Here is a 22,048-nt window from a genome sequence, read left to right as displayed (position 1 = left end):
ATATATAACAATATTTATATAAGTAGGTCCTCATATGGTCTCTCGCAATAGATAGTAGAGTAATTATTATCCCTATTTTATAGATGGAAACACTGAGATTCAGAAAGTTCAATAACCAGTTAGTGCTAGCTACAGATATGTTCGCACCTTGTGTAGAACAATTTCATTAGATGTACACATGTGTCAAATAGGCATGTGTACAGAGAAGAGAATGTAGATAAGAGGCAGCAAATGTAAATAGAATGTACAAATTTTACTGAAATTCTTTGTGTGTGTGTGTGTGTGTGTGTGTGTGTGTGTGGTGTAGTGTGTATGTGTAGAAGAGAGAGAGAGAGAAACAATTAGAGTAATAATTATGGTCTTGTTCTGAGAACAAAGAGAGAAAAATAACAAACCATCAGGACAATAAAATTAACACCAAAAGGAGTTGCTTCATAAGTTGAATGGTAATTGGCATAAAGTAATGAATATAGTTCTGTTTGATAATTGCATCTGTTCTATGAAAAGACTATTTTATCTAGCTGATAATAATGAACGTTTTTCAATGCATATTTTGATTTTTTTCTGAAATGATTCAAAAAATAAATATGAAGAAAAATTCATATCCGAGTAAACAATAAACTAATTTTTGTATACCCATCATCTAAATATCAAAATATAACAATTTCTATATTATTTGAAATCATATCTATGAAGTTTATACACATTTTATTATATGTGAATATAGATAGTATTTCTTAAGTCTTCCACTATAATTCCTTTTATTACAACCAAATTTCTACAAATCATCATTCTAAGATGAACAATTTTGAAAAAACTTTTTTTCTTAAGATAATTTTCTAAAAATAACGTGGTTTAATCAGGCATTCATTCATTCGATAATATTTCCTGAGTGCCTACCATGTGACTAACATTGTGTCAGGTTCCAGGAATATCAAGATCTAGAACATACAGTCCATTTTCAAAGTAGATGAGGATACAGACAAGTCAACGTAGCTCTATAGTGTGCTGCTCAGGACAACTGAGGAAATGCAGCATGCAAAGGCTATCGACTGGAAGGCTCTTAACGCAGATTAGAGAGGTCAAGAAACGCATTCCCTGGGACATGATACCTCGGCTTCAGAATCTTCATAAGCAAGCAGAACTTAGCCAAATAAAATGGAGTGTAGACAGGGAAAGGGGATAAGGATGGTATTCTTAGCCTATACAAGATATTCTTCGGGGGCCTATTCAAAGAAAATTGGGTACAGGGCGGCTGGACTGGGAAGATCTGTGAGTAACATGAGGCATGTAAGGAAAGATGAAATGAGACCAAAATGCAACAAAAAGATCATAAAGAGACATGCATCGTATTAAAGGAATTACTTGTGTGAGAGTGTTTGTGTATGTAAGATTCCGTTCAATACCTGCCTTTTGGACCTAAAAAAGATTTATTTTAGTTCATTATACTTTGTATTTTATTTTGAAATATCTTTGAAGATTCTTAAAAATGAGAATCACAAATTTCAAGAGGACCTCTTGCTGGTCAGAAAAATATTCCACACTGCTCAACCTTTGCACTCCTTCTCATACCAAATGAATATTCTATAGAATTGTCTTTATGACTTATATTATGAATGGTAGTTTTATCTTCATAAAAGATAACAAACATCTATCATAAAGAATAAAAATTGATAACCCTTATAATTTTATCTACGCTAATGTAACCACAAAGGTTATTCATATTTCTTATATTTCGAGGCTTTATCACAACAAAAATATATAATACAGGTAGAACATTAAAAGTATACTTATAAGTAGTCCTCAAAAAAAAGTTTACATTCCATTGTCATTGCAATATTTCTAAGCTGTTTCCTTGAATGATATGTGAGGTAAAGCACTTGACAGGTTAATTATACTTCATTTTAAAAAGTATTTCCTAGCATTTTATTTAGAACTGCTTCTGTTTTAATTCCTTTGATTCTCCTGCTATTCTTTTGTTATGGAATCATAAAATAAAAATACCTTTTTAGAAGATTCTACCTATCAGGAGCCTCTTCCCTTATACCCAAACCTCTGCTCACAGCCTTTATTGTTTCCTCTTCAAGGTAGGAGTTGTTACAATTCTGAGCAGCCAATGCCTGAGATATTATTTGGGTGTATGTTTTACTATTAATGCCTTATAAGTCATGAGCCACATGCAATTTTCAGATTATATGTAGGCAGGTTTTCCACCCCGACAACTGTTCTGTTCTGACCAACCTCCTCTCTCTACCTTTCTTATAAGTAACTGCGGAGGGCCAGGACACAATCTCACTCATGTTAGATTCAAGGTGACAATATTGAATCAAGAAGTCTTGTTTAGTTCTTATGGCTTAAGAAGTGTGCTCCAATTAAGCTTTTATCACAGCTCTAACTCAGAAGTTGTTAAGAATTTGCTCAGTGATTGATATAGCAGCACTTCATCTCCTATTTGACCTTGGCTTCTAGTGAGTGTAGCTCTCTCAGACAGAACCCCAAGAGCAGAGGAATCTTGAATGTCAAAATCATTGAAAGGCAAAGTATTATACAACAAACTATGTACTACAAGCTGTCCTTCCGGTAATTATGAGGTAAAGTAGCCCTCCGCCCCTTATATGCAGGGGATATATTCCAAGACCGTCAGTGGATGCCTGAAACCGTGAATAGTACCAAACTCTACATATACCATGTTTTTTCCTACACACACACCTTTTCACTTTACAGCTTCTATTTGACACATCCAAATTATCAGCTTCACTGCTCACGCAGTTTGGGACCATTATTAAGTAAAATAAGAGTTACTTGAACACAAACACTGCAATATCACAACAGTGACCTGATAACCCAGGTAGCCGCTAAGAAACTAATGAACAGGGAGCGTACACAGTGTGGATACGCTGAGCAAAGGGGTGATTCACATTCTGGGGGGATGGGGCAGGAAAGCAGGAGATTTCATCGTGATATTCAGAACAGCACACAATTTAAAACTTATGAATTGGTTATCTCTGGAAGGTTCCATTTAATGTTTCCGGAGCACAGTTCACCACAGGAACCTGAACCACAGGAAGCAAACCCGCAGGTAAGGGAGGAGCACTGTACTTACCTTGATCTATGACCATCATGAAGAAAGATATCCACAGATGCGATCATTTATCAACATGTATTAAAGATCTACTATGACTTTATATATTCTCATCTATATCTCACAAATACACTTCAGACTCATATTTTCAATATCTACTTAACGTCAATTTCTGTATCCATTAGATATCATAAACATATCAGAACCAAAAACGTCTGCCCTTCCAAAAAACTTCCTCACCTCAGTCAAATCTGATTTCTTCTTTCTCACTTTTACGCCTCATCTGATCAAACTTACTCTTGGCTCTATCTCCAAAATAGACGTTGCATCTATCCACTTCTTCCACTGTTGGTACATTACTCCAAGCCCCCATTCATTCTCTTCTCAAATACTGTAATTTCCTCTTAACTGATCTTCTTACTTCACATGACCTAATCTTCACATGGGAGTATATAAAATCGCAGCAAATTACTGCTTAAAGCCCTCCCATGTCTTCCAACACTCATAAGAAAGATAAACTCGGTATCTTAGCTTAAAAGATCCTATACGTGACTGGCTCCCAATCTCATGTCTTACTCCTTTTTGTTCATCTTTGACACAGACACTCTGGCTTTTTGTTTCTGTGCTTAGAACATAACGAGCACATCGTTAATCACCAGCCACCCTTTGGCCTCTGCTCTAGCTATTTTCTCCACCAGGAAAGTTCTTGCCATCAAGTTTTCACTTGCTGGTTTATTTTTGTCTTCAAAAAACTTAAAACATATTTATTTTTAATCTTTTCTATTATCTAGTAAATACATTTAAGTAATATATTTTGCTCTAAATATCATCTTCTATAAACTTTAAAATTTACATTATAATTCATTTTTAACAATCTCTAATGTCTGCTTTAATTTTCTCTTTTACTTAACCATTTCTTGGAAGGCATTATTTAAACTCCCATGGGTGTACTTTTAGAGTCGAGGTAGCATTTTCCCTTTTATTATTAATTAAATATATATTTACTTATTGCATCATTATCTGAAAATGATTTATGATATTGGCAGTTAGCTTTTCTTTGTGATCATATTTTTTTATAATCGTTTTTAAATGTTGCTGTGAATTTCATAAGAATATGTGTTCTAGTGTGGGTTCAAAAGTGCACATAAACACACATAGTAATACAGTATCTTTCACAGGGTTTAGAATCTACAGTATTGTGTAACATAAAAACTAACAAGAGTCAGTATTGTTTTTAAAAATTTTTTAAAAATGTTCCAGTTTGATGACCTACAGAACAATACTGGAACAGATCAATGGGTCTTGTGATCAGCATAGGATAGTTAATGGCTTGCATTTAAAAGCCATCTTCTATTTTCTATTTTTTAAAATGTATACTTAAATAATAAAAAATATTTACCTAGTGACAAACAGCTTGAGAAGCAATGGACAACTAAAACTAAATAAGTCTCCCATCTCAGGCTTATTTTGAGAATATATTCATTCATAAAAAATGGGGCAGAATCAGCGACACTACTTGTTAATTTTACCCATCTGTCACTCTCTTTCTCCTGTATATATATACATATATTGTACTAAATGTCTTCATTTAACACTTTTTGTCTTAGGTTTTGTTTTGCCTGATATTAAAATTCATACTCTTGTCAATTTGTTTGAACTTGATACATATATCTTTGACACTCTCTTATTGTTAATTATTTGTGTGTCTTATTTTAGATATAGATCTGGTAAAGCGATTATAGCTTTATTCATCTGTATATTTACTTTGCTGAACTTGAAAGTCTATTTTATGATGTGTAATGTAGTTTTATTATTGTTACTCTTTTTAGTTTTTCTTCCTCTCTAATTTGAAATTTATATATCCTATTGTCCCTGCCTATGAGTTGCTCTTGGATTTTAAAATATATTCACATGCATATGTTCCTATCAAAAGCTTCAGCAAATCTATCAAAATATTTTTATTTTTTTTTAAAACCACCCAGAGTCATAATCCTCTCTCAACATTTATACTGGTGGAATATTTTCTAACAACCTCTTTCAGTTTCTTAGATAATCACTTTTTTTTTTTTTTAACATACCACCCCAAGGGTACTATCATCTGAGGGTAAATGTGGCAGGAAGCTGTTCTATATCCTGGGGAGACACTCTCCAGGCAGTCTTTCTACTCAACTTCTTCGTGAGGATTGGATTGTAGTTCAACATGGAGACATACAAGAACTCTAACTGAACTCTTCCACAAACACACCTAATGGAAGACCACCTTGGATCAGGATATTGAGAGAAGACCCAGGCCGAAATGGGTAGGAGGCTGAGATTCAACCTCACCATAAACCCACCCCACCGCGGTGACCCCCAGTAGGAGGAAACGCAAGACCTTGAGGAGCCAAGGGTTTGAGGCCCACACCAAGCACTCCCAGACACAAGAGCCCCCCAAAATGGCTAGCTTTGAAAGCCAGCATGGCCCGACCATTACAAGGCAAGAGCCTCTAAAGCACTTTTTTTTCAACAGTGGCTCATCCGGGAGCCCACAGTCTGCAGCAATCTAAGAAACACCTGGAGGGCTGGGCCCTTGGACTCACCTGCCCCAGGGGCCGGCAGGGAAACAGCTGATGGCGGGTACCAGACTCGTGTTGGGGAACCGCGTCTGCTTGTCCGGGAGCCACGGGTCTGAGGAGCGGGCGTCCAACCCGACATGCGTTCGGGGGGCCGCTGAGGGCTCCCCAGGGAAGAGGGCTGTGCTTTCCTTCTGCTTTCTGCAGCCGTCGGGTACCATTTTTTTGTTTTTGTTTTTTTAAATTTATTCTTTCCCGAGGAGCCCCATCTCTATCCTCTGCCTCAGCCTCACTCCAGCAGGTGGGCACCATCTCTGTGCTCTCCATCGGCCTCACCTTAAAACGCTAGTCTCTCTCAGGGGGCAGCGTTTACCCGCACGTGCTGCCCGGGTCTTTGTGGCCGCGGCCCAGGGATGCCCCTGAACACCTGGCTGTGTGCTCCTGGGTCCCACGGAGAGGCAGTTCTTGGTAGGCTCCCCGCCCCCAGGGCACAGACGATGGACTGAAACACATGCCCAGTCTTTCTGGGCAAGAGGCCCACACGCTCGGCCGCAGGGGCAGGCCTCAGGCCGGGCCCGCGCCTCAGGCTGTGCCACCACCTTGGCGCGCTCCCTGCAGCTCGGCTGCAGCTCGCAGGTGTCTCCAGGTGGGCGTTTATATGCTTGTCCTGAGCACCGCCCCGTGTGCGTGTGCGTGTGTGTGTCCAGATTAAAGATTTAGTTTGAGTTGGAATTGCTGCCGGAGTAGAGTGGAATGTGAGATAAAGAGCAGAATAAAGAGTGACCCCTGAGTATCGTTTCCTGAGAGACTGGCATATGAACAGGTTTTAAAAGGTATTATGGTGAATGGAAACGGAGAGTTCAGGTTTGAACCAATTACTTTTTTTTTTTTTTTTATTGTACTGAGATGTTCTAATGGAGATGGCAGGTAGGCAACTGAGAACATATGACTGAAGTTCAAGGGTAATATCTGTGCCGGGATATAAATGTGTGAATCATCACAATAGAAATGCTATTTAAAGACACAGGTATGAATAAAATCTCTTAGTGAAAGCATACAGAGAGATGCAAATGAGAATTCAACATTGAGCCTAGGACAACATCAAAATACAGGAGCTGAGTAAAGAGCAGAGCCCGTGAAGGAGACAGAAAGATCAATTATGAGAAAGGGGAGAATGCGTGAAAATGAAATAATAATACAAAATGAGTAATCATATCTCCCAAATATTGTTGAAACACCAAGTGAGACTACAGAGGGGGAAAACTATATATTGAATTTGGTAAAATGAGCAGCTCTTAGTGATTTTGAAGAGTGTGAAGGCAGAATCTGTGCTGAGAGAGGTAAGGCATGAGTTACAGCCAAAGAAGCTTGAGTGTCTCTCTTTAGGGAATTAGATTATTGAAAATAATTCTAGAAATAGGAAAATACCTGAAAAGGGTTGTTCATTCGTGGAGAGTTTTTTTTAAAGAATGTGAGGTACAAAAGTTTGTTTCATATTGATGGAAACATCTTATAGAGATTTTGATGTACCAGGAAGACATCATACCCATAGGCACAGATTCCTTGAAGTGATGGAAAACAACGGAAATTCCTTCATGTTTACGTGAAAAAAAGGAGACACTGGTTTCAGTAGCAGGTAGCTTTATGGATAGAGTAATAGGAAGATAAGAAATGTGGGGTTCTCTAAGTGAAGTATGAACAAACTAAGAGTAGGGAGAGGGTGAGAGAGGTTTAAGAGTAAATGAGTATGTATGAAATAGTTTAGCAGAAATATCAAGCTAATAAAGAAATTATAGCAGACTTAATGATCATTGATTTCAAGTGTGGCTGGCCTATGTGGTTGTGAAATTGCCTTAGCAAGCTGAGTTAAGACAAATACTGTGGTTTATCCCAGGTTTTGGTTTGGCTTTGGAATATGACTAACAGAAAGGTGAGCAATTATAATAAGAACCACACAATCTAAGCTACAGAATAGAGAAATAAAGAGACAGGCTGATAGGTCATAAGTTCTGGAGTTAAAGGAAGGAATGTTTCAACGGGGTCAAAGGTTATAGGCGTGGGGGCATTTGGGTGAGTTGGAAAGTTAGAAGGTAAAGGAAGCATTTTCTAGAGATGGCTGTATGCTCTCCTGGTCCTAAATATTTCCTGCTACATCTTTTAATGCAACTGTGATTCATTTATTTATTTGTTTCCTTTTTATTCCCCTTTCCTCTTTGCCTCACCTGCTTTAGCTATTTTTAGCCTATCGGACTGTATGCATTTTTTTTTTCAGTAATTTAACTTTTTGGAACAAGGCAAATCATTAATTAATTTGCATATTTCAAAATACTTCTTTTGTGGCATGATTTCTAGATCTATGACCATCTCAGTCCCCCTCCTTTGAAGGGATTGCATTTTTTTTCAATATTCTTAATAAAATGAAATTTTATTAAGAACTAAGAATAATCACCCAGTGATGGATTAAAAGTGTCATAATCAGCAAAAATAAGGACCAAGACTGAGACACAAGCCTCAGGTCTCCTGGTTCAGTATGTATATCTCTTGATCTGAGTAGGGAATTAAGAATAACTGCAAATACTACTGAGTGATAACCTTGTTCCACATAGGGTGCCTTAATACTTTACATGGTTCATTTCATTTATTTCTCACAACTAAACATAAGATAGATATTAGCCCATTTTAGAGATAGGAAACCTGCGACTTAGGTAAATTAACTTATACACAGTCACACAGCTAAGAAGTAGTAGAGACCATATGAAACCTCAAGTAGTCTGACCCCAGGGTCTACCTTTCTTATTCCTATGTTTTACTTGCCTTTTACTCAGGTAGGTTCAGGTGGTATTTTCTTGTTTTAACAAGCACTCAGATATTCATATTGATTTTATAATGACTTAAAATTTCTTAGTAGCCTTCATAGGCTGTCAATCTTACCTTTTCTCCTTACACAATGCCAGAAACATAATAGGTACCTAATAAATATTTGAGTCATTGAATTATAGTTATGGACAATCAGTAAACTGAATAAACTTTTCTTCTCATATCTTCATTCCAATAATTAATTAAAACATTGATTAGAGTAGGAGTGGAGACAGACCCTTATAGAAACTGCTCTCCATCATTCTTCTAGCATAAATGTTTAATTGAGTATGCCAATTTTAAATTTATATAATCTCCTATCTCTAGCATACTTTCATTTTGTCCACAAAGATAATCTGAGAGGCCATCAAAAATAATAATAATGCTATTTTTTTCTATTATATTTACTTGAGTTGTCTTTCTAGGAAACATAACAAAATAAAAAAAGTTAAATTAATTTAACATTATTTAGTCTTAGTGAACCTATGTTGGTTTATCTTAATCATTGCTATCTCTTTTGATAATACACAGCCATCTGGTAATCATTAATTCCATATTTTATGTCTATTATGTCCAGAAATCATATCCTTTTTTACTTTCCTCAATATCCATGAGTAATATCTATCTATTAATATACTTAGACTTTGTTTTCCTTTTCATTCCTTTTTTGTATGTGTGTAGCATAAAATTCTTCCACCACTAATTAAATTGTTTTGCCTTTTGTTTTCTGTTTTCATAGATAACAAAGAGTTCTCCACATATATGTCCAGACTAGACCAATATATATAGGATGATTTGGAGGTACAATTGAGGTCCTGATACTCCCTAAAGTACCTCAATAGATTTGCACGCCATAACTGGTGACTCTTATTCTGCCACAAAAAGATTTTTTTTTTAACCTTTTTAGTATATGAGGTCAATAAAGTGGAATCTCTAAAACCTTGGATGAGGTATAGCAGACATTCTTTGGAGACTTGACCCCTAAAATGAACATATAATCATGCATGTACATAATTATCTTCAAAAGAGTTGATCCCGGGTCAGTAAAATTTTACTGTAACATGATTAAATGTATTAGCATATTTCAAAAAAGTCTGTATCACAGCACCGTGGATGAGGATAGGGTAGGATCGGTCTATAAAAGAAGCAAAGAAGTCTATGGCCATGCCACCCTGAATGTGCCTGATTTTGTCTGATCTTGGAAGCTAAGCAGGGTCGGGCCTGGTTAGTACTTGGATGGGAGACCACCTAGGAAGACCAGGTGCTGTAAGTGGTGAAAAAAAGAAAAAGAAAAAGAAGGTTCACAAAGGGAAATACATTCTATGATACCTTGAAGTTCTATCCAGCATAGAGAGATTCTTTTTCCACAGACTTGAACTATCTCTGGTCCTACTGCAAAATTATCTCCATTTGAATTATCAAGTTATTTTAGTCCCACTAGTAAACATTTTATTAATCAAATTTTATTTCTTCAATTCCTCAATCACCATGGACTTTTCTAAATAATGTTTAATATTATATTACATATTGCTTACTTGTAGGAAGAAAATGTGCTTATAATGCAAACATGTTTGTTCTCATTCCTGGAAAGTAATTTCTCATTGTAAACTAAAATGTTGGTATTGTGCTAGAGAAAATATGGTATCCGAATGAAACCTTTTCCTCTTACTGGGGATATTGCTATACTGGGAAATGTAGTGTAGCTATGGGCCTAGTAAAATGAAATGTTGATCACAGTGCTGCATCTAGAAGGGTTTTTGTGACTTATTTTCCGTGCGTGAAATATGAGGGCGAGTGATATGTCACCAGTTATCCTGGGCAGATAAAATAGGTGCTTGTTCTCCTCGTTCTCTCTTCCCCTTCTCCAGCAATCTTAGGAACCATGTGTTCTAGATGCTGTAAATATAAATTTTAAAAAGTTTGCAAAGTTCAGGTTATGGAGGGCCACAAATGCTTCACCAAGGAAACTCGATAAGGACCTTCTGAAAGATACGAGCACAGTATTAAAATATTAGAATATTATTTCCGAAGGAGTACACTAGTCACAGCATGAAAAATGAAATTAAGGGAGAACAAATGAAGTGAGAGAGTGAGCATTACAAGAACACAAGTAAGAAAGGGTGAGAACCAAAAGTTAAAGAGTGGAATTGGTAACTGAGTTGTTTCAATGAAATGTAGAGCTAGCTATTAAGAAAGTAGAGGTGGAAAACCAGAGGAGAGAAGGAACAATTAGATCATTTTATAAACTATATAAATGTCTAACAAATGTACTGTATACTTGAAACATAAAAAAGAAGTAGAACTGACAGGATTTCATAACCACTGGAATGAGAATTAAGTGTCAAAGATAGTGTTATTTTGTTGACCTGCACACTGAGAGTGTAGTGGGATGCACCATTACATGAAACGTAATACAGAAGGAAGTAAGGATCCTTTAGAGTTGTCAGTTTCTATTTTTGTTTTCATCCTTGCATTTGTGTAGTCCATTAGAATTTTCAAACTACTTTCAAAGACAGTGTCAAAGTAATTAAACCAAAAGATTTTTTTTACTCCAATCTTAGCTGTCTTAAAAAAAAAAAAATCATAACTCTGTATTCTATTTGATGGAATATCTCATAGGTATTTTCTTATATGAATTTCATTGAGTAGTGTATATTTTTAAACTCCACAGATCAAGCACTATCTATATCTACCTGTTTGAGTTTCATCCCTTTGCCCAACCACATTGATAAGTTCATTAGTAAAAATATGTAAAACAGTAAAATTTTGTGAACAAAAATTTTGGCTCTCAATTTTTTCTGGTTGACATAATGTTAGCTCAAAAGCTTTGTGGTATTAACTGTCAAGTTGTATGTGTTACTTTCCATTATCTTCCCCCAACTTGTCACCTGGTCTATCATAACTCTGATTAGACCTCATCCTCCACTTTCACTCCTCAGGGATATTTTCCTTGACTTTCAGATCAGGTCAATATTCTCCTTGGATACGATAGCCAAGATCCAGTTACTATACCTTCGTTGCCATTATTAGAATTAGAAATATCCATTTTCTTTTATGATCCTTTAATCTCTGCTTGTTTCCCCTACTTGACTATGTAAGCCTTTATTTCTTCTTGCCCGACTATCTCAGTGTTTACCAGAATTACTTAGTACTTACAGAATTTAACTTAAAGTGCATTAAATGAATAAATGCACGAAACATTTTGCTTTTTGTTTTCAAAATCATTATCCTACATTATCTAAAGCTTATCTTCTCATTTCTTCCTTAATTTTTATACGTGTTTTTTTCTTATGTTTTCAACTCTTTTTCTGGACAATAGCACACATTAAAAATGTTGAGTGTAAATACTTTTTAGAGAGTCTATAAAAATTCTATCAAAAAAAAATCTTTAAGGTTCTTTACTTCTATTAACCTCAAGGGATCATTTAATTTCATTAAAAAAGGTGATAAAACAGCTTTGAAGATTCCACACTCAGCAAGATATAGCCATATTTGTATTCTCTTCTTCCTTTCAGGAATCTCCAAGACAAGAGGTCAATTTAGTCTCATTTTATTACTAAAAAAAAATTTAGTGTTTTTGACAGGTGTCAGATTGCAAGTCTTTAGAGACATTTCCTATTTGCCATCAGAGCATTTGTAACACAAACAGTTGTATGTAGTTTTTCTTCCTCTTTCCTAGTCCCTTACCTTATCCACAGACCACAGACCTGGCCCTCAGGAAGCAACTCCAGATACAGGAGAGTAATACAGTCTCCTGAATATTCAGTCACTGACTCCTGAGCATGCACTCTCTATAGGGGTAGCACTTATGATAATGTTTCTTATGTGATGTTATACTTTGTTCCCTATTAAGTAGGTGGAAATATTCAATACATGACACAAAAGTTACTGAATAGGCATGCAATCAGAATACTTTCGACCTTTTTTTTTGTTGCCATCAATGTCAAAATGAGTGCTTTTAAAATCATATATTTTGTTTTATTGGCCTCAAAATTCAGTGTCAGAATTTCAGTATTTTTTCCCACTGAACATGTTTAAGAATGAGTAATTTAAAACTGGCATAAACATAAAATATAGTGTTCTACCAAGCATTTCTTCCCAAAGCATTTTCCAATAGTATTATTAGGCATTATCATTAGCCATTCAGAATTTTCTGGGAAAACTCCTATAGCCTTTTTGTCAAATGTGACATAAAAAACCTAGAGGTATAGTTAGTCTCATAACATGTATAGCAAACATCTTAGGAAGACCAATCGGAGGTGAGCTCAATGCACAGAATATTACCTGTCACTCGATAATGATGACAGTATCATCAGATTTAAAGACTCTGAGCCCACCTTTTTTTCATAAAGGGGATCAGTCTTTCATGTGAAGCTTAGCAACTTTCCATCAATGAAAAGGAGGTGAGAACTCGGCATGGATGCAGGGACAGTACGAATATGGACGGGGTGGTTCAGTATGGTGACCAGTAAAATCTAAAACTCCTATGATATGTTGTTAATCCACCACCAGCCACGTAGCTGCAGCAGACAGCTTTCAGTGACAGTTTGTCACATGGACATCCATCTTATTATCATTTATAGCTTCATTTCGAAAATCAAAATCCATGTTGACAAACTTTTCTTTAGTTCAAACATTGAATAGGACAAAGATGCTCCACCGTACATAGTCCTGGAAGGTGAGTCTTTATCTGACTCATATTACAGTACCAATATGCTAATTTCATAGTCATCTTGGAAGGGCAGATTAAGAGCTCTTAGATGAGTTGGTGGCAGGATAGAATCAATGCTTAAAGAAATACAGTCCTAGAAACATTGCAGGTGATTTTATATTCCTCTTCCAAGCATTTTAGAGCTTGGATACCAGTATCTTGTCAATATTCCAAACAATAACTGTCAAAAACGTGTCTGACTTTCAGTTGCAGACCATTTCCTCAATGTAATTACCGACATCCTTATTCATTTCTTCATGTCTCCTCTGGGCATATGGAGAGAGTCAGTGCGATATTTTTTAAAAAGAAGAAAAAGAACCACACTGTCTAAAAGGAAGGGCATATTCAGACACAGTTTTGATCACAATTTTAGATATAAGTTTTACACTCATCATCAACCTCAGCAATAATCAGGATAGGTCACTAAGCTGTACTTGTAACCACATTTTTAACAAAGACCTAAGGTCCTAGGTTCTCAATGATGATCTCATAGAAGGTGCTGATCTCAAATTTCTCCAGAAGGATATGAATGATATCTTTAGTTTCACCAAAACCAAAATATATTCATAGGATTTCTTTCTCATCTCAGAGGACTCTCTCAAGCTCCTCATTGTTTTATTAATTCCATCACTTTTGTAGTTTAAGTGGTCACCAGTGTTCAACGTGTTAGAACCCATGTGTCTACTGATCACAGCGTTGATGTACATCTCTTTTTTCCCCATCTTCGTTTGGATTTAAAGGTGCTTTCCATAGTACTTGATTGTGGTTGAAGATATATTGTGAAAGGTTCACTTATAGTGGATGCTAAAGAACACGATCTGTAAACCGTTCTATGGACAGTTTTCTACTATTATTAAAATTACTTTCATAATATTTCCTGAGCACTGTCTATGCTGCAGACCTATCACCAGGCTGCTGGAGATGTAGAAATGAGTAAGACATTGTCCTGGGACTCATAGTCCAGCAAGACACATATTTTGGCTTCCATCATTCATTAGAGTAGCTCACTATCTTTCTTTTTCCTTACAGTGGATGCTGACACAACTTGTACAAGGGAATTAATGAACACAAGCAAAAGAGACAAATGGCAAAACTATTTGAAGTATTCTTTCTTGTGCTGGCTCTTCTCCAAATGACAACTGATAATTAGGTAAGTAAATGAGACCTTACTGAAACAACTGACTTTCTCTGATTAAAATACCATGCAGCATAATGACATATTGCAGAGGGAGTGAACTTTCCCCTTCATGCTCACTACTCTCTTGTTATCATTCAGGATTGGGTAGAGAAGCAGCTAAATGTACAAAGTTTAGGGTCAAGTGAAAATTACCCGAAGCTTTATGGGTAATTAGGTTGGGTTATATTAGGCAAGGGAGTTTTCATTAGTTACAATGCAAACACTGTGTGGTTACAGGACATTCACATCCCGGCATGGTTCCTAGCTCAGCCCATAATTACCTATTCACCAGATGATCAGCTCTGCAGCCTGGTGAAGAAGAAATCCTCAGGAAACACTGTTGTGTCACCCTGGAAACATGATGACTAACAGAGCAAGTGGGCTAAGCAAAGCATTATTATTTCTGAAGAGGAAAAAGGCTCTCTTTGGAATTTCCCTACCCCCAGAGAGAGGCTTATGAATCATTTGGATAAGCAGTCTGCTACATATGATTTGAGGGAGTTCATAAGAGACCTTTCGTTCTAAAATATCAACCCTGATGATTGCCCCATTACCCTTATAGATTCAATTCCTCAAATATTGGATGCTTTTCAAATCAAAAGTCACAAGGTAAAACCCGAATTCTGCCAGGAGGCTAATATTTTAAATTGGTGTCAGCTAAGAGTTTAGGTAACCATTTAAGGAAGGTATGTGGTACCACCTGTTGCAGTTTAAGACAGTCCTGGTTTAAACCCTTTGTCGTGGCATAATCTAATCATTAATAATGCCACCATTCACTCTCGGTCTGGGTTAGATGATGGTAAATTATTGGATCTCTAAATCTAAGGTCCAGCCAGTATTCATGGCTTTGAATAACAGAAACAACTTTGGCTAATTAAAGTTTGGGGCAGGATCATCTGGTTGGTTGATCGAAGGCTGTGCGTTCAAACTGTCATTGCCAGAGATCACGGAGAGCAGAGAGGTGGCCTTTAGTCAAAGTGCTACCTTCAAACGAGTTTGTGGGCACACTCATCAAACCAGAAGGGTTCAGAGGCTGAACGCTAAAAAAAAAAAAATTCTCCTCCTGGTTATTCTCTGATGTGTTGAATTATAATTTGACATGACAATATGTGTCTCATAAGGATTTAAAGAGACATTAGTTAAATGGAAGAAAGAGCCCCAGACCAATAAATTTCTCTTTCTTCATAGTGTTGCCTAGAAACAACCCTTTACGAGTCTCATCAGAATATATTTCATAAATGGTTAGATGCTCTAAATTTGTTGATCACTCATTCAGATCTATAAGGCCCTAAAATAGACAAATAGTAAATATTTCTGGTAATTTTATATTAATGTCTTCATTAAAAACTTACTTTCCTAATATATGAAGATTACCCAAATGTTATCACTAGTACACTGGTTTATTAGGCATATGTAGTGACTGTAAAATGGGAAGAATGCCATGGCTTGAGATTTTTAGCAATGCTTAGATAAAAAGTGTTTATGTGTGAGTATGAGGCTGTAGTTGATTTTTAAATGAAAAATACTTTTTCATAAATGACCTTTTTATTGAAAAAGATGAAAATATTTCATTTCCTATTAAAGTTTGGAATAGGGATGAGAGACCACCAATGATACTTTGGAAGGAAACCAAGCTCAGTTCACAGACAATAATAAAATAAAACTTGTCCTGTATTTCACCAAATATATTGGTAGAAAGAAAACCATTAGGTTCTACTTAAATTCAGAGTAATCATTTATCTTATAATAAAAATGTTTAAAATACTAGTAAACATGATTAAGATACACATCACATGACACTCAAGAAAAAATCTTTGATTTTTGTTTGATAATAAAACATATCTCAGAATACTAATTTTACGAGGTCTCAACAAATGCACATTCAGGTAATACACTCAGAGAACAAGGAGAAAATAAGAAAGCATTAATCCCTAGAAATTGAAGCAGTGATTTGAGAATTGAACATCCTTCATTCTGCTCACTAATTCTTTATGTAACTATAGCCTGGAAGCTGAAATTCTGTTTACTTTAACATCTAAATTGGTAGTATAATGGTAATATATCTTTTATTAATACTAAATTCTATTCTACCATTAAATATGGTTTCACTTTAATTTTGAAGATCTAAAACAAAAATAAGATTTCCATATGAAGACTTATATCTGGCCTCACATACTGTTTAAAATAAAACACCTCTTTCACAAAAGCATTTTTCTCTGGCAGACTCATTATAACTATGCTTATACATTCTATGTCTTCTCTAAATGTTCTTCCTTTATCTCTATATTTCTTGATTGATGATGAAAACGAACTTCAAAGTCATGTTAAGAAAGATCCCAATATAGATTCTGCACTGTAAAATAAATGCCTAATCACAGTGGGACTATTTCTAAGTAATCCATCCTAACAGAAGGAAAGCATAACAGAGTCTATCTGTCCTGCCGTTCAAAGTCTTTGAGAACATGAGTGATTGCTAATTGAATGCTAAAAAAAAAAAAGTTCTGACAGTAGAATAGACTCCATTTTCCATTCACTGGGAATTGATGAGCTGCTGCATGCCAATAAAATACACACACTTCAGGTTATTAAACTGTTCACATGATCAAAACAATGTCAATATTGAATAAGATCTTAGCCAAAACAGAAGTTACTTAAACATGAGGGATTATGATAGTATGTTCAATATGTTATATATGATTATATTACAAAAAAATACCATTTTACCCACCATTTAAATAAAACTATCTTATGATTTTCAATTAAGAGTATAAAGATGCACTTAGATATGAAGTTAAACCTAACCAAAGGCACAACACTTATTACTTTGGGTTACCTCCAGATTACTAATCAACTTGAACCAGTTACTAGGTAGGCTAAAAACAAATTATCCCTAAATAATTTAAGAAAATACTTATAAATTCTTTATATACTCTAAATATCTACAACTTCAAAGTACACAAACTTAAATGAGCATAGTAATGGATATGGAGAGAAATGGCATAATTCATATATGTTCTATATGCATAATTGTCTTTGTAATATTTTTTACCCATATGAATAGAAGTATTCAAATTTTACAAAATTTTACCACCTTTTACAATGGAGAAGCTAAAGGACAAAATTACATACTTTTTAGTATGATAAAACAGAGATAGTGAAAATTATTTAGTAGTTATTGCATATGTCACAAGTAAAAACCAAAGTCAGAATTTAAGAGTTTTATGTTCCAAGTTCTGCCACAGATCACTACAACATTCTATTCAGTAGATAATATGATGATTGCATTGCCTTAGTATATTGTGTAAGGCTTATTATTTAGTGAGTGATTATGAATTTAAACAGAAAGGATCAATGTAATATACATATGACATGTTATTGAATTGTACACTTAAAACCTATATAATTTTATTAACCAATGTCACCCCAATACATTTAATTTAAAGGATCCAATAGTGAATCCGAACAAATACTTCCAACCAAATATCTTTTCAATTAAAATATTTCATTCCAGAGCCAAATATCTATCTAATTCAGAGCTTTCTTCACAATGAATTTTCAAATAGCTTAATAGTTGACCTTATTAAGAAATGCTTTATCTTTTTCATTTATTTCTTGGCCAAGGTATATCTGAGATTCTAAGTTCCATAATTACACAAATATGATTCTCAAGGAAAATAAAATATAGTCAGAATTCATTTCAAAGATGCCACTAATAAATAACAGAGAATTAATGGATACCATACTGTGTACAGCTCAGACCTTGGTGATAATTACTTTTATGAATTGTACTATGTGAATAAAATATAAATGTATAGATAATAACATATATATTTAATGTAGATTTATATTTAATTTCACAGAGAACAACTGATTTATATTTTAAGGAAAATATACACGTTAAGTGACAAAAGTACTATCCTACACTTGTAAAGTCTGATATATACTACAAGTAATTGTCTTTAGTAGTTATAGCATCAGGATATACAAAAAAAAGGATAAAATCTTTAAAAAAAAAAAAACAATTTCTGTTTTTCAGCAAAAATGAACCCCTCCCTATATGTACACTACTTCTAATATAGCCAAGACTTCCCTCTTGTGGCTGGTTGATGTCAATATATACGCTTATCTTTTAAGTGACCAATTTCTTAAATTGTTTCAGTATGAAAATTGAAAAAAACAAAAATGCATAGTTTAAGATACATGAAATCAAAGATAAATAACATCTAATTTGAGTAAGCTAATCAGATTCTCTGAAATACTTCAGATTTTAAAATATTCCAATTAAATCCCCAGTATTCCTCTAACATTGATTTAAAACCTTTGCAGCCCTGGGTGTTGATATCCTTCCTCTGCTCCTGGCTCACATTTCAAGGAATATTGCTTTGTCAAAAAGCATTTTAATAGTTTCTGAAATAAAGTATTTCCTATGTTCTTTAGACTATATTTCTCATCTCTACTTAACTGGGGCCGGGGTGGAGCGGGGGGTGGGGGGGGGAGAGAGAGACAACAGTTTTCTTTTAATTGGCATTATTGCCTTGAAAACATACAAAAACTGATTTTCCTGAAATTAGGGTATTCTGGATAGACATAGGAATAAGAAAAATATCTTTAACCTTTAATTCGTCATCTTTGATTTAGAAGAACAACTCCACTTATGAACAACAAGTGGTAAAATTCAGAAAAATTAAAGAGGAACAAAGAAATTGAGGGCCTAATCTATTTAACGCCCATTACTATTCATATTTCAGTTAATACTTATAAAACTGTGAATATGTTACTGACTTTCATCTTGTACATGAGGAAATTGCCATTTTTATAATTTCCATTACTAAGCCCCAACTTGGACTGTTACAATACTCACAGTTAATTGCTATATTAGTTTTCTGAACAAATTTCTAATTTTTCTGTTTATGTTTTTTCTAATTTCTAATTTTCTAATTTTTCTGTCTGTGTTTTTGAGGTAAAGAGGATAGTTTGATCAAAATTATAGACAATTTTGGTCCAGTTATAAAGTAAACCACATGGGTTTTTGTCACAAAGGGAAAATATTAAAGATCTATCCTCTTTTTTGGCCATAGGCTTTACCCCATTTTAGCTGAGATGACTGTTTCTTGGATGCCATAAAAAAATAACTACCCAGGGAAAAGTAAAAATAGCAAAGTGCTTCAACGGACTTGCTTGGCATGAGTTTCGAAAGTAGTCTGTTTTGTGACAAGAGGGAATACAAAATACTAAAAAAATACAAAGAAGTAGAAGTAATATATTTGAATATTTCTATAAAACTAAAACTTAGGGATACACATAATTCACTAAAAAGACTTTTGAATTATTAACAAGCTTGTCAGCAATTGCTATTTCAGTACAGGCTGGAAGGCAGGTTGCTGTGCCTCTTCTTTGATAAGGTTTAAAAAAAATCACTTTCATGGCAGAATATCTTAGAGGCAACATTAATATCATTGCCCATCACATCTGATGAATTCTAAAACATAATTACCACAATTTAGAGCACCTTTCCTTTTGAGAACTATACAGAAAAAAAAGGGAAGATTTAAAAATATTTTAATATAAAAATGAAAATTTTCTTCTGAGAATGAATAGTATCCTACAGGAATTAGTACGTTTAAAAAAAGTTTTATAGTCACCTGGAAAGTTCTAATAGATCATCACTGATTATTCTTAAGTATTTTCTTTGCAGCAATGTTTCCAGTGATCCATATGAAAACCACTCTAGGAATGAAGAAATACGTAAGAGGGGTTGAAACCTGACGTTATTTAAAATGCTATATTCTTCTTTATTTTAATATATAGAAGTGATCTGAGAAAGATTTCCTCGCTAAGGCTGATAGAGATATTAAGTTAACACTTAACATGAAAACTTTCTTCAGAGCAGAACATGCTTTTTGAGTTTCAAATTGTTTGAGTTATCTTTAATCCATTAGAAATAAAGCATGAGATAGTAAAATTTGCTAGATCTGAGAAATACCATTTGTCTTAATTCAGAGAAATCTTTCAGAGAACTATCAAGGATTGTCAAATGCTGCTAAACCAATGGACCACATTAGATTTATAGCATGATGCATACTTCTATTGAAAGCAGTATTTTATTAGTAGAGCCTACAATAGACTTGAATACAAATGACAAACCTAGCCATATATTTGTCATAAGATATGCATTCATAAGTTCTCTATTCCAATTGTCATAAAGTAGCAAATGCATCTTAACTAAATCTTCTGTGTTTTTTTTTAAAAAGAGAGAGATAGAGATCTAATGCATACTATAATAATAATGATACTTTTGTAAAAAAAGTCTTGTCTGCAAGGGCTTAACTAGACATTAGATCATGAAATACTTGAGCTCTTACTACTACAATAGAATCAAATTAGTGCTTTCAAATTTCAGTTATTAGAACTCTGTCGTGGGGGAGTAAAATGTTTGTTTTGTCATATGTGGCAACCATATTTCGAAACCTCAACCTATTTTTTTCCTTTTATATACACTTGGCCAGTTAAGTTATTCCATTATGTTTTTGATAATTTAACCATCCAGACATGTTAAAGAAATAGTGAATCTGTCCTGCCCCCAATAGTTTAATTCATTTTTTTGAAAGAAACAATAGAAAGTCTTAGAAAAAAATACCCTTATCAACAAATGAAAAATTGTAATAAAAACAAAGAAACTAGTCTTGAAGAATAAATCAAAGAAGCTTTCATAAGCAAAATTGAGAAAATTATAATAAATGAAATTTGAGAAAATATCAATAATGCAGTAATTTAATATAATATAGTTCTAAAATTTATTCAAGTAAATTATGACATTTGTTTTTACAATTCTTTTTTTAAATTTACTTTCCAATTACAGTTAATATACAATATTATATTAGTTTCAGGTATACAACAAAGTGATTAGACAATATCTACCTTGTGAGGTGATCACTCCAAAAAGTCTAGTACCTATCTGACATCATACATTGTTACTACAGTATTATTGACTATATTCCCTATACTGTATTTTATGTCCATGTGACTATTTTTATAACTGGCAATCCGTGCTTCTTAATCCCTTCCACTTTTTACAACAGTTCCTTAAGCTAACATTTATTATGGCCATTGTAAATAAATTAATTTGTAAATTGCTGTAAGCTTAGGTATAGTAGGGGGTAATGGAACCAAGAATTTCACTACTAGGTTTGCATATGATAAAAGTATGAAACTAACTATGTGTTCCTGAGCAAAGGGTATGACCTCATTAAAAAAAATTATAAAACACTATATTTTTAAAGACTATGATGAATAAAATGAAACTGAAGAAATTGGAAATGCTTATTTTGAAGAAAAGAAGACTCACAGAAGATAGATTTGGAACGGTTGTGTTGTGGAATAGATCTATTCCTTTTTTCCCATAGTGCTAAATGGCGATCCCATGGAAACTGACGTCTGCTCAGATGTCTGACAGTGTTTTTTGGAAGGAAAGACTCCCATCCCTGCAAGTGTTCAGAATCTAACCATCTGTGAAGGAGCATACAGAAGGGCTTTCTGAACTAGAGTTCTAATGTCAAAGTTCGGGGTTTGGATCTCAGTTCTACCACTGGGACTGTGATTTGAACACTGCCAATAATACAAGTAGCTACATCAGTAGGTTGTTGAAGATTAAATGAGATGAGACATGAAAA

General features: G+C 34.5%; 1 pseudogene; it reads left to right on the top strand.

The window, feature by feature from the left end:
* The first annotated feature begins 9,644 nt into the window (after positions 1 to 9,644).
* Positions 9,645 to 9,763, top strand: LOC120614467 (uncharacterized; annotated as a pseudogene).
* Positions 9,764 to 22,048: the final 12,285 nt, after the last annotated feature.

Source organism: Pteropus medius, unplaced genomic scaffold (genome assembly GCF_902729225.1).
Source record: "Pteropus medius unplaced genomic scaffold, Ma_sr-lr_union100, whole genome shotgun sequence".
NCBI classification, from domain to species: Eukaryota; Metazoa; Chordata; class Mammalia; order Chiroptera; family Pteropodidae; genus Pteropus; species Pteropus medius.
Note: the sequence above shows the minus strand (reverse complement) of the source record. Positions and strands in the feature narration are given on the sequence as shown.